The sequence below is a fragment of the Balaenoptera borealis genome (assembly GCF_965194805.1).
Source record: "Balaenoptera borealis genome assembly, contig: HAP1_SCAFFOLD_1664, whole genome shotgun sequence".
NCBI lineage: Eukaryota > Metazoa > Chordata > Mammalia > Artiodactyla > Balaenopteridae > Balaenoptera > Balaenoptera borealis.
The window spans coordinates 9,688-27,926 of NW_028122574.1; the positions used below are offsets into that span (position 1 = coordinate 9,688).

Below are 18,239 nucleotides of genomic sequence, written 5' to 3' on the forward strand. Positions count from 1 at the left end.
GCGATTGAGCCGCAGTTCTCTTCCTTACCTTGCCTATGGCATCCTCAGCCATAAAAGCAAATCTGGCCAGGTTGTCACCCTGCAGTACAGGGTGGGGGGTGGGGGTATGGGGTGTGTGCTCAGGTTCTAAGAACTTACCGGGTCGCCCCTTTGTCTGCACTACCAAGATTGACCACTTATTGGAAATGAGGCCAAGAGGCTCTTCAGCCTGAACCTAAAACAACTTTACTGCTGTAACATTTTGGCGAACTGTATATTGTAGCCCTTTCTACAAAGAGATTTTTTAGATCATCCATACACACCTGGAGATTGCCTGCATTCATGCTCATTCTGTTACATATCTGCCCTGGTTTTATTAAAAACCACTGATTGGACACTTAAAATCAGTGAATTTCATGGTAAGTAAATGATACCTCAGAAGTATTAAAGCAAGAACAACATGAAACTCAAAGAAGGCAAAGGGAAGGAAAAAGAGTAGAAATCATTATCATTGATAACATAATACTAAAAAATCAATAAAACTAAAAGCTGGTTCTTTGATAAGGTCAATAAAATTGATAAACCTCTGGCCAGACTGATTGATCAAGAACAAAAGAGAGAACACACGAAGTACCAATATCAGGAATAAAAGAGGGGCTATTGCTACAGACTCTATAGGGTTTATGGGATAATAAGTAAATATTATAATCAACTCCATGCTCAGAAGTAGTATTCAATCCCATTTTTTGCTTGTGTACTCAAGACTTGCATAGCCAGCCCCCATCTTGATTATTGTCCCAACAGTTAGCCTTGATTCCCTTCTCTTTTCTCACTAAGAAATTCCCCAAAGTTTGTAATCTAATTTCCTCTTAAGAGTTTCTACCAGCTCTTTATTCCAGAGACTTCTCAGAACCTCCAGCAACCGTCTGGTTAATTCAAACTAGTTTTCAACCTGAACCATATCAGTGTTTTAGTTATATTGTGTCAGGGAAATTTGTTTTCAACTTTTGTGAGAGTGAGAAAGAATTATGTTTCCAGGTGCCTCCTATAAGAAGTAAAGATTCTGAGAAGGATCCCTTGTTGAAGACCTAGTTTGGGAAGTGATCATGCAATATGGGGCTTAGACAGAGATATAAATTGGTCATCTATTAACAGAGATGAGTGAAGATCCTGAAGATGCAGTGGATATAGGGAAAAGAATGAAGCTATCAGTGGATGATATTTAATATGTGGAATTAGGTGAGTGAAATTGATACAGGGTTCATCTCTACTTTTTAGGTTCTTTGCCACAGAATTGAAAAAAACAGAAGTTTCTGCTATCACCCAGAGATCAGAAAACTGTAGCAAACTCCATGAATCCTCTGCATTTCTGAGGCAGATGACTGATAAGGGAAAACAGAAGCCCCTGCAAAACCCATGTTCACCAAAACCAATGTATAAGCCACTGTAGCTGGGGAAAACATGGCTTCTGCTTCCCCTGCACCTTCCAAATCTCATAAGAGGTCATCTTTTTAGCTGAACACATAAAAACATTGACATTCCTGCTGACAAGGAGGTCGAGGTCTAGGAAAAATATATATTTTCCAGGTCTCCAGCCACTGAGATTCAGGGGAGAAAAATAGAAATGACTGGGAATGAATGTTCATTGCAAGGAAAACACAATACCTCTTTCAAAGCATTTTGGGAAATATAGTCACATGCAAATATGGGTTCATTTTGACAAGAGCTTACCTTACAGTGCATGCACCTAGTATCTAGCTTATTTGTTTCCTTGTTTTAATATGAACTCTTTAAAATGTTTATTACATTGGATATTTAAAATAAGCAGATTTTTTCTCAATTTTTTGGACATTTGAGATAAGTTAGCTAAAACAAGCACAGGTTTTGAAGTGTGAAAGGACTGAGTTAAACCCTAGTGTGGCACCTTCCTAGCTGTGTGACTGGGAGAAAGTTATCTTTTTTTGAATCTTAATTTCTTGACATTAGTAAAATTGTAATAAAAACACCTATGTCACAGGGGTTTTGTGGTAATTAGCAGTAAGATTGCCTCCTATTCACTACTTTGCTGAGGGAGATATTCCTGTGCTTTGGTTATGGGGATGGCCAAACACATGACACTCGACACTGAACAGATGAAATCAACAGTAGTTTATCAGTCACCTATATTCACAACCTGGGGGAGAAGGACACCTCATGCCATGCAGGGCCACACAGGGGTTGCACTTGGGAACAGAGTAGACAACTAGTGTCGTGTAAAGCAGGTTTTGTAGTATTAAGAGGCTGAGGTGCCCCTGTTTCCCATGGGAGGATTTGATTGGCTTGTTTGAATAATTCCTTAGGCATTCAGGGAAGTGAAACCTGCTACTCAGGGATAAGCAGGAACTGTGCCTGGTCATCCTGATAAGGAAGGCTGTTTGATTAAAGGACCTTATCCATGGTACAACTGGGGAGGGGAACTCGTGGTTAGGTCATTCAACACCCTCCTAATTTCACCACGTGTCAAGGCAATACATAATACTGAGCCTAAATTTTTGGTCTTAACACCACATACCCATAAAGTGTCTGTCATATGGTTGGAATTTTTAAATAGGCATCTTGGTAATTGCAAAAACAGACAAATTTTTTTTAAGGTGAGGATGATTCCCTCTAAGATGTACATTGATATTGAAAGCTATCAGATTCAAGCAAAAGGGAAGCTCATAAACTAAACATCTAATTGATATCATCTCCTACAGAACATTACTGTAATTTGGGAAAACTAAAATACAGCTACTTATTGGAAAAAATGGTCCTGAAATACACAACCTGAAATAAAATAAAATGAAAGGAAAAAGTTGTTTTCCTTCCAGACAGATTCCAAAAAATAATGCCTGAATCAGAGCCTGTGGTCATAACCTCTCTACCATTGGTGCCTGCTAATGAGGCATCACTCCAGAATAGGTTGATTGTACAGAAAGGCACTTAAAAGCTTCTACAAATGAACAGGAAATGCAAGCCATTTTACTTACTGACCGTACATTCTGAGACCAAAAGGATAGTTGTGTGAGTTTTTTTTTTTTTTTCAATCTCAGGAACCTGTGAGATTTCTGAAGCTGCTTGGTGACTCTGGGAAGTATGTGCACCCTATGTGGGGACCGGTCCCATGGAGCCTCTGCCTGATAGCATACACTATGCTACTGGTAAGGAAACAATCTTTTCTCCTAGTCTTGTTTGGTGTGTTGACTTAAAAAACTATATCCACAACGTGAGAGTTGCAAGTTAAGTTTTATTTGGGGCAAAATGAGGACTGCATCCCAGGAGATAGCATTTCCAATAGCTCTGAGAAACTGCTCCAAGGAGGCGAGGGGAGGACCCAGGATGTATAGGAGTTTTGCAACAAAGGACAGGTAGTCGGGAATGTCAAAAGATTATTGTTAATTAAAGAAAACCAGACACCTCAAATTAAGGAATTCAGCGCTTTTCTATGTATGGGAAGATGTAAGAGTCTGGGCTCACTGAAATCATTCCTTTGATATGCACCTCAGCTATCTGGGGCCAGTATCTGGACACATCTTGAGTTTCCTCAGGGCTCACCACAGGGAATGGCTGCAGTCTGATGGCTGCTAGATGGCAGGTATTCTTTTCAGCCCGAATTTCCTTGGCTCATTGGCTCACGTTGGAGGGCTGCAATCATTGTTGACTGTGACATCCTTTGTTTGTTGATATGGCAGGAAATAGTCCATTTCTCAGTGTCCCTGGGGGAAAGAAGAACATCCTCCCTAACTTCAGGGTGAAAATTACTATAGCAGGGAAAGCTTCAGGGTGTGAATTACTATATGAGTCTAAAGGTACCATATATAAGTGCTTGCACTATGTACCAGACTCTGTGCCAGATGTGCCACAAAATTCTCTCACTATCCTACCAGACTTGAAGTGTAACTCATATGATGCCTGTTTAATTAGGAGCTATAACTCAGAAAGGTCAGATAACTAAGAGTTAAGGTGTGCCACACAGAACCCGGTCAGTCTATAGTTTTCTGACCTACATGTTATAAATTATTGTTCATATGTTAATTTTTAAATTTGTCTCTAGGGAAAGGCCCATACAGGAATATTCTGGTAAATATGTTAGTTATTGCTGATAAAGAGTAAATTCAATTCAGGAGTTAGCTAAGGAAAGTGGTAATGATCTTGTTTTATTGTTACACAGAAAGCAGTTATTTTTGTCACTATTATAGCACCTGTGGGCCAAGCCCAGTGTTAGGCACTCTCCCACTGTTATCCCAGTAAGCCTTCAGAGCATTCCTTCAGTGCAGTTATTCTCATTCTCAGTTTACAGTGAGGAAATTATGATGCTGACTGTTTAACTGCCTGCCCCATTGTAGTGGTATGCCGGAGCTGGCTCACACTGGCTCTTGAGAACTGATTGTATGCATCCCTCCCTTGAAATTGGTTATGGTGGATTATTTCCACCACAGAAATCAGAAAACTCTACAGAATATGTACTCCCAGGCCTCTCCTTCTTCCCTTGATGGTTTTTAAACATTTACCAGCATACCACTGACCACGTTAAGTTCCAATGTTGCAGGAAGGGGTACCCCTTCCAGGGCCTGAGAGTGGCCTCTTGTCTAACACTTGGAAATGAATTGTATGAGGAGACACATGTGCTGACAAAGCAAGAGACTCTGTTGGAAGGGGCACCCGGGCGGAGAGCAGCAGGGTAAGGGAACCCAGGAGAACTTCTCTGCCACGTGGCACACAGTCTTGGGTTTCATGATAATGGGGTTAGTTTCCGGGTTGTCTCTGGCCAATCATTCTGACTCAGGGTCCTTCCTGGTGGTGAGCGCAACCGCCCAGCCAAGATGGATTCCAGCGAGGAGGATTCTGGGAGGATGGTAGGACAGACTGACTGGCGTCTCCTCTCCTTTTCACCTTTCCCGTATTCTTCTGGTTGGTGGTGGCTTGTTAGTTCCGTGCTAACCCTAACCCTTACCAGGATCTCCTGGCATAAAATTACTCATGCAAATTGTTACTGTCTTTGCCTGGCCAGGGCAGGCAGTTTCAGTCAGTGTTTCCCCTAACACCAACTCTAGTTTTTTCAGCTACTAACTATTTGACCTTGGATAAGTTGCTTATCCTGAGCTTCACTTTCCTTATATCTAAAATCAGTAATTAATTGTCTGTATTGTCTATGTTGTTTTGTGGATTTAACAGTTTGTATTCCCTTGGATTTGGGGGTAAATTCAGTCAGTTCCTGGAATATAGTTAACATCCTATAAATAATAGTGATTTTTCAACTTTCTCTAGAAAAATCTATCATCAAAAAGAGTTTGAGAAAAGACTTTGTGCATTTAGTGGATATGGCATGCTAAAGCCATGAGGAAGAGACTGTATTACAGAGGAGGAGCACCTGAAGCACTCATTTGCCAAGTATCTGTCAGAACCACTTTCTTTAAAATGGATATTAATGGTATGCTACCTGCTAATCTCCTCCTTCCTGAGCCAAGGAAGTGCCCTTTTCCACAAAATATTAGAATGACTTGGGGCTGTCTGAATGATGACTGTTGAGATAGAACAAAACAAAAATCAATTCATATTTTCTTACAGGAACAATTAATAATTTCAGATAAAATACTCCCAAAAGGATAGATCACAGTGTTATTTACCATAGCATTTTGTGTTTGCTTTCAGTAGGACTTGGTCCCTGCCATAATTCCAGAAACGTAACTCTGTGGCCTAAGCCTTAATTACGTTATACACTGAACATTGCTTAAAGTAGCAAAAAATTAAGAATTTTTTGAAATTTTTCTTATTTTCCGTAAGTCTTATTTATTCGTTTAAGGATTTGGAAATAAATTTTACTTTTTAAATAAATAAATGTATAAGTATTCAGTAAGCATCTCTGATGTATCTAGATATGTTCAAATAGAATAACTAGGATGTATATACGACACATACACACATATAAACTGACACATAAACTGAACTCTATTAGATGTTTGGCTGGCAAAGGAGTTTTATTAAAACCTTTGTAATGAATGAATTTATTGCAGCATTCATCATAACTATAAAAACTGAAAACAAAAACAACTTACTGCCTACGACTTACAGACCTTTATATTTTTTAATGTGCAAATACACACATATTAAAAGCAGCAAGGGAAAGACAACAAATAACACACAAGAGAATCCCCGTAAGGTTAACAGCTGATCTTTCAGCAGAAACTCTGCAAGCCAGAAGGGAATGGCAGAACATATTTAAAGTGATGAAGGAGAAAAACCTACAACCAAGATTACTCTACCCAGCAAGGATCTCATTCAGATTGGATGGAGAAATTAAAACCTTTACAGACAAGCAAAAGCTGAGAGAGTTCAGCACCACCAAACCAGCTTTACAACAAATGCTAAAGGAACTTCTCTAGGCAAGGAACACAAGAGAAGGAAAACACCTACAATAACAAACCCAAAACATTTAAGAAAATGGGAATAGGAACATACATATCGATAATTACCTTCAATGTAAATGGATTAAATGCTCCCACCAAAAGAAACAGACTGGCTGAATGGATACAAAAACAAGGCCCATATATATGCTGTCTACAAGAAACCCCCTTCAGACCTAGGGACACATACAGACTGAAAGTGAGGGGATGGAAAAAGATATTCCATGCAAATGGAAATCAAAAGAAAGCTGGAGTAGCAATTCTCATATCAGACAAAATAGACTTTAAAATAAAGACTATTCCAAGAGACAAAGAAGGACACTATATAATGATCAAGGGATCGATGCAAGAAGAAGATATAACAATTGTAAATATTTATGCACCCAACACAGGAGCACCTCAATACATAAGGCAAATATTAACAGCCATAAAAGAGGAAATCGACAGTAACAGAATCATAGTAGGGGACTTTAACACCCCACTTTCACCAATGGACAGATCATCCAAAATGAAAATAAATAAGGAAACACAAGCTTTAAATGATACATTAAACAAGATGGACTTAATTGATATTTATAGGACATTCCACCCAAAAACAACAGAATACACATTTTTCTCAAGTGCTCATGGAACATTCTCCCGGAAAGATCATATCTTGGGTCAGAAATCAAGCCTTGGTAAATTTAAGAAAATTGAAATCGTATCAAGTATCTTTTCCGACCACAACGCTATGAGACTAGATATCAATTACAGGAAAAGATCTGTAAAAATTACAAACACATGGAGGCTACACAATACACTACTTAATAACGAAGTGATCACTGAAGAAATCAAAGGGGAAATCAAAAAATACCTAGAAACAAATGACAATGGAGACACGACGATCCAAAACCTATGGGACGCAGCAAAAGCAGTGCTAAGAGGGAAGTTTATAGCAATACAAGCCTACCTCAAGAAACAGGAAACATCTCAAATAAACAATGTAATCTTGCACCTAAAGCAATTAGAGAAAGAAGAACAAAACAACCCTAAAGTTGGCAGCAGGAAAGAAATCATGAAGATCAGATCAGAAATAAATGAAAAAGAAATGAAGGAAACAATAGCAAAGATCAATAAAACCAAAAGCTGGTTCTTTCAGAATATAAACAAAATTGATAAACCATTAGTCAGACTCATCAAGAAAAAAAGGGAGAACACTCAAATCAATAGAATTAGAAATGAAAAAGGAGAAGTAACAACTGACACTACAGAAATACAAAGGATCATGAGAGATTACTACAAGCAACTATATGCCAATAAAATGGAAAACCTGGAAGAAATGGACACATTCTTCGAAAAGCACAACCTTCCGAGACTGAACCAGGAAGAAATAGAAAATATAAACAGACCAATCACAAGCACTGAAATTGAGATCATGATTAAAAATCTTCCAACAAACAAAAGCCCAGGACCAGATGGCTTCACAGGCGAATTCTCTCAAACATTTAGAGAAGAGCTAACACCTATCCTTCTCAAACTCTTCCAAAATATAGCAGAGGGAGAAAAACTCCCAAACTCATTCTACGAGGCCACCATCAACCTGATACCAAAACCAGACAAAGATGTCACAAAGAAAGAAAACTGCAGGCCAATATCACTGATGAACATAGATGCAAAAATCCTCAACAAAATACGAGCAAACAGAATCCAACAGCACATTAAAAGGATCATACACTATGATCAAGTGGGGTTTATCCCAGGAATGCAAGGCTTCTTCAATATATGCAAATCAATCAATGTGATACACCATATTAACAAATTGAAGGAGAAAAACCATATGATCGTCTCAATAGATGCAGAGAAAGCTTTTGACAAATTTCAACACCCATTTATGATAAAAACCCTCCAAAAAGTAGGCATAGAGGGAACTTTCCTCAACATAATAAAGGCCATATATGACAAACACACAGCCAACATCATCCTCAATGGTGAAAACTGAAACCATTTCCACTAAGATCAGGAACAAGACAAGGTTGCACACTCTCACCACTATTATTCAACAGAATTTTGGAAGTTTTAGCCACAGCAATCAGAGAAGATAAAGAAATAAAAGGAATCCAAGTCAGAAAAGAAGAAGTAAAGCTGTCACTGTTTGCAGATGACATGATACTATACATAGAGTATCCTAAAGATGCCACCAGAAAACTACTAGAGCTAATCAATGAATTTGGTAAGGTAGCAGGATACAAAATTAATGCACATATATCTCTTGCATTCCTATACACTAATGATGAAAAATCTGAAAGTGAAATTAAGAAAACACTCCCATTTACCACTGCAACAAAAAGAATAAAATATCTAGGAATAAACCTACCTAAGGAGACAAAAGACCTGTATGCAGAAAAGTATAAGACACTGATGAAAGAAATTAAAGATGATAGAAATAGATGGAGAATTATACCATGTTCTTGGATTGGAAGAATCAACATTGTGAAAATGACTCTACTACCCAAAGCAATCTACAGATTCAATGCAATCCCTATCAAACTACCACTGGCATTTTTCACAGAACTAGAACAAAAAATTTCACAATTTGTATGGAAACACAAAAGACCCCGAATAGCCAAAGCAATCTTGAGAACAAAAAATGGAGCTGGAGGAATCAGGCTCCCTGACTTCAGAGTATACTACAAAGCTACAGTAATCAAGACAGTATGGTACTGGCACAAAAACAGAAACAAAGATCAATGGAACAGGATAGAGAGCCTAGAGATAAACCCACGCACATATGGTCACCTTATGTTTGATAAAGGAGGCAAGCATATACAGTGGAGTAAAGACAGCCTCTTCAATAAGTGGTGCTGGGAAGAATGGACAGGTACATGTAAAAGTATGAAATTAGAACACTCCCTAACACCATACACAAAAATAAACTCAAAATGGATTAAAGACCTAAATGTAATGCCAGACACTATCAAACTCTTAGAGGAAAACATAGGCAGAACACTGTATGACATAAATCACAGCAAGATCCTTTTTGACCCAGCTCCTAGAGAAATGGAGATAAAAACAAAAACAAATGGGACCTAATGAAACTTAAAAGCTTTTGCACAGCAAAGGAAACCATAAACAAGACCAAAAGACAACCTTCAGAATGGGAGAAAACATTTGCAAATGAGGCAACTGACAAAGGATTAATCTCCAAGATTTACAAGCAGCTCATGCAGCTCAATAACAAAAAAACAAACAACCTAATCCCAAAATGGGCAGAAGACCTAAATAGACATTTCTCCAAAGAAGATATACAGATTGCCAACAAACACATGAAAGAATGCTCAATATCATTAATCATTAGAGAAATGCAAATCAAAACTACATTGAGTTATTATCTCACACCGGTCAGAATGGCCATCATCAAAAAATCTAGAAACAATAAATGCTGGAGAGGGTGTGGAGAAAAGGGAACCCTCTTGCACTGTTGGTGGGAATGTAAATAGATACAGCCACTATGGAGAACAGTATGGAGATTCCTTAAAAAACTAAAAATAGAACTACCATATGACACAGCAATCCCATTACTGGGCATATACCCTGAGAAAACCATAATTCAAAAAGAGTCATGTACCAAAATGTTGATTGCAACTCTATTTACAATAGCCAGGACATGGAAGCAACCTAAATGTCCATCATCAGATGAATGGATAAAGAAGATGTGGCACATATATACAATGGAATATTACTCAGCCATAAAAATAAATGAAATGGAGTTATTTGTAGTGAGGAGGATGGAGTTAGAGTCTGTCATACAGAGTGAAGTAAGTCAGAAAGAGAAAAACAAATACAGTATGCTAACACATATATATGGAATCTATGGGAAAAAAAAAAGGTCATGAAGAACCTAGGGGTAAGACGGGAATAAAGACACAGACATACTAGAGAATGGACTTGAGGATATGGGGAGGGGGTAGGGTAAGATGTGACAAATTGAGAGAGTGGCATGGACATATATACACTACCAAACGTAAAATAGATAGCTAGTGGGAGGCAACCGCATAGCACAGGGAGATCAGCTCTGTGCTTTGTGACCACCTAGAGGGGTGGGATAGGGAGGGTGGGAGGGAGGGAGATGCAAGAGGGAAGAGATATGGGGACATTTGTATATGTATAACTGATTCACTTTGTTATAAAGCAGAAACTAACACACCATTGTAAAGCAATTATACTCCAATAAAGATGTTTAAAAAAAATACACACATAGTTATATACAAAGTATGTTGGAATTTTTTAAAACGTTCCGAAAACCAGAGCTGCTAATATCATGGTCTTAACCTGTTGTGGCAAACTCTTGTCTAATATTATCTCCATTCCCCACAAGATCCTGGCAGTAGATAAGATCATCCACATTTTACAAAACTGAGCTTCAGAGATGTTCAGTGACTTGTCCTCAGTGACATAGTATTCTCAACTGGCAAAAAGATGCACAACCTAAAAGTTGAGAATTATGTTTTATTCAGCAGACATGCTGAGGACTTAAGCCTGAGAGACAGTCTCTTAGATAGCTCTGAGGGACTGTTCCAAAGAGGTAAGGGAAGAGCCAGGATATATATAGGAGTTTTTGCAAACCAAAACCAAGAGAAACAAACAAATAAAAACAGGTAGTCGGAACATCAAAGGATTACTGTTAATTAAAGAAAAACCAGATATCTCAAGTTAATGAATTTAGCACTTTTCTATGTTTGGGAAAATGCAAGAGTCTTGGCTCACTGAAATCATTCCTTTGATATGCACCTTAGCTATCTAGGGCCAATACCCTGTTTTCTACATCCTGAGTGCCCTCAGGGTGCACTGTGGGGAGGGGGTTACAGTGGCTGATGGCTTAATGGCCACAACATCCTTTGTTTACTGATCTGGCAGGTGACATTCTTTATCCACAGTGTAATCTCACTAAATCCAAAGACTACCCCAGCTGTTCTGACACATAGTCCTGACCCAAGTCAGCCTTTTCCCAAGATCTATGACTCCCCTAGAAGTTCTAGTATGAAGATAGTTCTGAAAAGTGACGACTTACTAGTCTTAACTGTCACCCTGCTCTGAGTTTGACTACAGAATAAGGACACAGGTTCTTTCCACGGTCCACTCAGAGTTTGCTTCAGCTTCACCAGGTTTGGAAGCTGTGGCTTGGACCATGATTATATGAGTCTAAGGAAACTGGACATGTCCTGGGTCAGTCCTGTGGTTGCTCTAGGGTCTGTTCCAGGGAACCACACTGCTCTCTGCCAAGGGGGTAGAGACACCTTTATCAAACACATGTTCCTACTCTAGAATCCAGGAGTCCTCATAAACTTTTTCTTTGGGGCACAAACAACTAGAGGTAACACCCTGGGCTCTGACATTTTCAATCTGTGTGACCTTTAACGAGACATTCAATCACTCTGAGCCTATTTCCTCATCTGTCGTGTGGGGGGCAACAACTGCCTTGCAGATTGGCTCTGAAGATTTCATGGAGTAATATACATTAATTACCTGACATGGTGGAGGAAGGGCACCAATAAGCAACATAGTTCCCTTCCCTCTTCCTCTTACTACATATTCTATCCCTTGGCTTTAGCTACCAGCTCCAGATTCATTATTCCTTGAATCCTATCTCACCTCAAATCACTGCTGCCTCAAGTTTCCTTGATCTGACTACTCAGCTTCTGAAACAGAAGAAAGATTTTTGTTAACCCAAAGGCAAAGTTCCTGGTCACAGCTTCAATTTGGAAGGCAACTTCCTGATTATATGGTTCCCCATAATTTACCACATCTCTCTCTAGTTAAAACCTATGGACATTTACTGGGTGCCCACCATGAGCCCTCCCTTATCTCCCACATTTCCTGCAGATCAGCAGCTCACTCTCCCTTCCTCCCTCCACAGCAGCCTCTAGATCCTCCAGACTCCATCTCCTCCCCCAGTCCTTTGCACAAGGAGGACAATTTCTATCTCTCCTTCAGGCCCCTATCTGCATTCTCACTCCAAGAAACTCAATCACAAAGAGCCCTTCTCAGATGCTCACCCCTTAATAGTTCTCAGGAAGGTGTAGATAACAATTATTTTATGTTCTCAGAAAGACTTTAAAATATTCATTTTCCTCTGTTCTAGCAAGCCTCAGTGTTGAATGTATAGGCAGTGGGCCACAGGATCTGGGGAGTGGCCTATGGGATGAGGAGCTGCTGAAAGTGTGAAGAGGAGCTGGCCTGAAAACCAGGGAAGTCTGTATCAATGAAAAAAAGGGGAAAGGATTCAGGGGGAAGTACTTGGGAATAATAAAGTTAGTGACAGTGCACTCCATGTGGGCGTTAGCATCTAAAAACCTTGAGTTAGAGTTCAGGTTCTCCCTTATCCTAGCTGTGTGACCCTGGGCTGTTGCCTAACTTCCCTGGGTCTTAATCTCATCTGTGGTCATGGGAAGAACATTTTTCTAGAAGAGCTATTGTGAGTATTGAAAGAGAGAAGATATATAAAGTAGTTAGTATAATGCACATACTAGCTTACTATTACTTGTACTGAATCTTAATTTCATTTTAAGATATTTCATAACATTATTTTGTGTTCTTAATTTTTAGAGTTATGTTTCACTTTAAAAGATACTTTTTTATTTCAAAAAATGAAAACATTTTAATAAAAGTACAGATTGTGCACAGATAAAGCAAAAACCGTAAGACTGACACTTGAATGATTGAGATCAAGGTAAAGCTGCAGTAAATCATTACATGTACTATAAATACTAGCTTCTGTGTGGAATACCAAAGATAATGAGTCAGATTTCTTTGCTCTCAAAAACTCAGCTGATTAGAAAGAATAATTTGCTTGGTACCTGTATGCAAGAGCAAAATATGTGGTGCCTACATCAATGATATCTTCTGTACTATGTCCACACTGGGCGAATGATTTTCTTATCAATGTTACTCACAAAAGGATAACTAATTCAAAATTTAGTGGTGCTTAACAGGATTTAGACAGTGAACTGGATGCTGGATTTACAAAGACCAACGAAATCTTGCCCTTGCCCTCAAGGATCTCATAATCTAGTGGGGGAAACAAAGACCTTCATTCAATGGATGAATATTTATTGAGTGAATACAAATGTCAGGAACTGTTATATAATCAGTATCACACAGCTAGCTAGTGGCAAAGTCAATTTTCAATTCTGGGTCTCTTGACTCCAACCTGCAGTATGCTTTCATTTCTGGCTTCCAAAACATGTCCCATGGCTCTTTTGGTTCTACTTAAAAACTTTTGAGGGCTTCCCTGGTGGCGCAGTGGTTGAGAATCTGCCTGCCAATGCAGGGGACACGGGTTCGAGACCTGGTCTGGGAAGATCCCACATGCCGCGGAGCAACTGGGCCCGTGAGCCACAACTCCTGAGCCTGCGCGGTCTGGAGCCTGTGCTCCGCAACAAGAGAGGCCACGACAGTGAGAGGCCCGCGCACCGTGATGAAGAGTGGCCCCCACTTGCCACAACTAGAGAAAGCCCTCGCACAGAAACGAAGACCCAACACAGCCAAAAATAAATAAATAAATTAATTAATTAATTTTTTTAAAAAAACTGTTGAAGTCTCTAAAGAAACTTTTTCTGACACCTCTCACGGGGGAGCCCTGGAGGTGAAAGATCTGCCCAGCTCTGAGTGGCTGAAGGCTCTGAGCCAGGCCTTTAACTGCCCCTTTCCAAAATAACAATTGTATCTTTTTTTTTAACATCTTTATTGGAATATAATTGCTTTACAATGGTGTGTTAGTTGCTGCTGTATAACAAAGTGAATCAGTTATACATATACATATGTCCCCATATCTCTTCCCTCTTGCGTCTCCCTCCCTCCCACCCTCCCTATCCCACCCCTCTAGGTGGTAACAAAGCACTGAGCTGATCTCCCTGTGCTATGTGGCTGCTTCCCACTAGCTATCTATTTTACGTTTGGTAGTGTATATATGTCCATGCCACCCTCTCACTTTGTCCCAGCTTACCCTTCCCCCTCCCCGTATCCTCAAGTCCATTCTCTAGTAGGTCTGCGCCTTTATTCCCGTCTTGCCCCTAGGTTCTTCATGACCATTTTTTTTTTTAGATTCCATATATATGTGTTAGCATACGGTATTTGTTTTTCTCTTTCTGACTTACTTCACTCTGTATGACAGACTCTACGTCCATCCACCTCACTACAAATAACTCAATTTCATTTCTTTTTATGGCTGAATGGGCAGAAGACCTAAATAGACATATCTCCAAAGAAGATATACAGATTGCCAACAAACACATGAAAGAATGCTCAACATCATTAATCATTGGAGAAATGCAAATCAAAACTACAATGAAGGGCCCAATAGTGTGGCTCTCACTTTCCAAGCTCTCCACTCATTCCTAATGTAAACAAAAAGAACAAAGAGTGTTGCTCATCATCTAGTTATGCAGAGGGTTAAGTTGCAACCGACTGCAGTAGCCCACTGACAGTGTGCCCTAAGGGAACTCGGGATGTGGTGGGGTGGGGGGAGAAGGATGGAACATTCTGTGCTTTGGATACTGGGCCCCTAGATAGTTAAGATGCATATCTAAGGAAGAATTTCAATGACCCCTGCTCCTTGCATCTTCCCATACATAGAAAAGCACTAGAATCATTAACTTGAAGTATATGTTCTTTGTAATTAGCAGTCATTTTTTACCAAGATGTATGCTTGACTACAAGTATTTCCCAGCCAAAAAAATTTGTATGTATCCTGGCTCCTCCCCTACCTCTTCAGAGCAGTTCCTCAGAGCTATCTGAGAGGCTGTCTCCTGGGTTATCGTCCTCAGTAAGTCCCAGAATAAAACTTAACTCACAACTTTTACATCGTGCAATTTTCTTTAAGTTGACACTAACACAAAGCACATTTCTTATCTGTGCTCTGACTGAGAGTGATCTGGTTCTTTACAGGGAAGCTAAGCCTTGCTGTATGCCTGGATTTTCCAGACATGAATCCTATCGGGAACAGGATGACTGTCTCATTGGGAATTATACCTGCTACTACATATGAAATAAGTGTTGCCATAACGAGTGGAAAGAGGATCAGCTTTAGTGTCAAAATACTTAGTGTATGTAAGTCCCAGCTTTAGCACTATTTAGTTATTTACCCTCTCAGCAACATTGAAAAAACCCCATTGAGAAAAAAATTATGTATATATATTATATATATATATATTATAAATATATATATATAAATTTGCATGGCACAGAGTAGATCATCAAGAAAGGTTATGATTTATTAATCTGTTTATGTTTCTCCCCCAACTAGACTCTTAACATCTTGACGGAAGGATTTCTATATGATTCACCTCTGCACCTCCATACCTAGCACAGCACCTAACATGCTTGGTGTCAGTGTATTCTAGTTGATCAAATACATTCTTGATCTCTTCCTCTGCAAGATAATGTGATTCCATTTGAAAGTGTATCCAACACTTCTATGAAAACTACTAATCCACCAAACAGAAAATTCAAATTTTCCTGCATTATGACTTTTAAATTGGTTATTTTTACTTGAGGCTTTGATTTGGATGTTTCTAGATGTGGACCAGATTTGTTTCTTCACATTCTACACTAGGCTGGGTGATAAACACGCCCAACAGTTAAGGTACAATAAAGGCAACTCGACAATATCATCGTTACCCAAAATGTCACGGAATCCCTTGTGAAGGTGAAGATTTTTATCAAAATGGTTGCATGGGGTGATGGCAAAGTAGACTGTCCTCTTTTCTGAGTGACTACATGAAGTTTTATGCATGTTGAGGGAACTGAGGCTCCAACTTTTTAAACAGTTTGTCCAAGGTTACACAGCTATTAACTGCTGGGAATGTAATTGGAATGCAGATCTGTATTACGATAAAACTCAAGATTATTCATCATATCCTGCAGAAGAAGAAAAAACCCAACACAGCTAACACCATCCAGGGAACTAGTGTTTTAAGCAGATGAGGAACTTATCTAAGTTGTAAACTCTATACACCACCAAAACTGACATAACCAAAAAAACAGTACTCAGTGAAATAATTCTTTAGATAAGTAATGGTGGTGGTGTAAGGAGCACAGGCTAGGGAGCACAGGATAGGGAGCCAGAAAAACTTGAATTCAAATCCCAACTCCACTCTAATCTTTGGTCTCCTTTAATATAATTAGCATCAATAGCAAAATATTATGAGAATTAAAGATGAAGTGCTTAGCACAGGACCTGGCACATAGATTGTTCTCAACCAATGTTGGATGACTTAAACCCTTCCCTTTCCTTCTACCTAGGCAATGTTAAGCATTTACCCCCTTGGCCATAGATTTAATTTCTACTACAAAAGCAAGTTTTGTGTTATTTTTGTCTCTCTCCTTTGTGGTGAAGCTAAAAGATGGGAGCTAAAGTTCAAAGCAGTTAGCAAATAATATTTAAGCAATATTAGCAAATTATTTAATAATTATTGCAAATTCAGACATTGGAATGCCAAGCTTTTGAAAATGATTTTACTCTTCTTAAATTATGCATTCTTTCAACGTTATTCTAATAGGTGAATATTAACATGGTTATGCTGAGTTCTGCAAATAAAATTCCATTGACATTTTGATTGGGATTGTATTAAACCTGTAAGTTATGGTCCTTGCGCTCTAGAAATAAAGTTTTGTCTACCATCATCATTAGGGGACCACCTATCCCATAACTCCCCTGCTGTGTTAGCACGCCTTTCTCCTCTTTCTGCTTCCCTTTGACACAGGTCTTTGCAAAGATTGGAAGGGCATAATGCGTTGTGGAAGTGTTGGATTATTCAATTATAATGAATTATACAAAAGGACACATAGATGAGACATGGGAACCCTGCCTAATGATTACGAGGGATCCCTGTGACACGGCTAGAACCTGGGGACTTTATAATCTGAGAGGGGCATTGTGATTGTTTCCTTATCATCCCAGCCACCACCTCAATCATCACTAGCTCTGAAAAACTGTCTCTCCATTTATCAAACCTTCTTTCAAAACTCTCAATTTTGGGCTTCCCTGGTGGCGCAGTGGTTGAGAATCTGCCTGCCAATGCAGGGGACACGGGTTCGAGCCCTGGTCTGGGAAGATCCCACATGCCACGGAGCAACTGGGCCCGTGAGCCACAATTACTGAGCCTGCGCATCTGGAGCCTGTGCTCCGCAACAAGAGAGGCTGCGATAGTGAGAGGCCCGCGCACCGCGATGAAGAGTGGCCCCCGCTCGCCGCAACTAGAGAAAGCCCTCGCACAGAAACGAAGACCCAACACAGCCATAAATAAATAAATAAATAAATAAACTCTCAATTTTATCATTTCTTTTTAACTAACTGTTGTGAGTGCCATCATTTCTCTCATTATGTTTTGTATGTGGTTCTTGCTGACACACATAAAAGTTATTGATATCTTAAATAGTCACTGTTTATTCTAGCTTTTTATAGAATTCATGTATAGCAAGGCATTTTATGTTGTTTCTAATGTGTTTTCCAAGAATACACTGCTTTCAGCTTCAAGCAATGATTATTTTTTCTCCGTCCTGAAAGTTATAGGCCTTATTTCTTTTTAATATATTTTTATGGTGGAGAGAATTTCTAAAGCAATATTAGGTAGTAGGGATAATGAGCATATTTGTCTTGGTCCTAATTTTAATGGAATTTCCTCCAGTGGTATAAAATCATTTTGTGCCTTTTTACAGAAAAAAAAACCCAAAACCTCACATCAATATAGCCTAATACATATCTACTTTTAAAATATACATTTTAAAAAAATGGGAATAGGTGTTGAATTATTATTGAGTGCCTTTGGAAAATCTATTGAGTGTATAAAATAATTTATATCT

At 39.1% G+C, this 18,239-nt stretch overlaps 1 long non-coding RNA gene across 2 annotated transcripts in view; it reads right to left on the reverse strand.

Moving 5' to 3' along the window:
- Positions 1–1,157: 1,157 nt before the first annotated feature.
- Positions 1,158–18,239, reverse strand: part of LOC309622156 — a 55,139-nt gene continuing 38,057 nt past the window's right edge. For both annotated transcript variants that reach the window (XR_014240561.1, XR_014240562.1), the window contains one exon: positions 1,158–4,960. This is a non-coding gene — a long non-coding RNA (uncharacterized lncRNA). The remainder of the gene's footprint in view (positions 4,961–18,239) is intronic.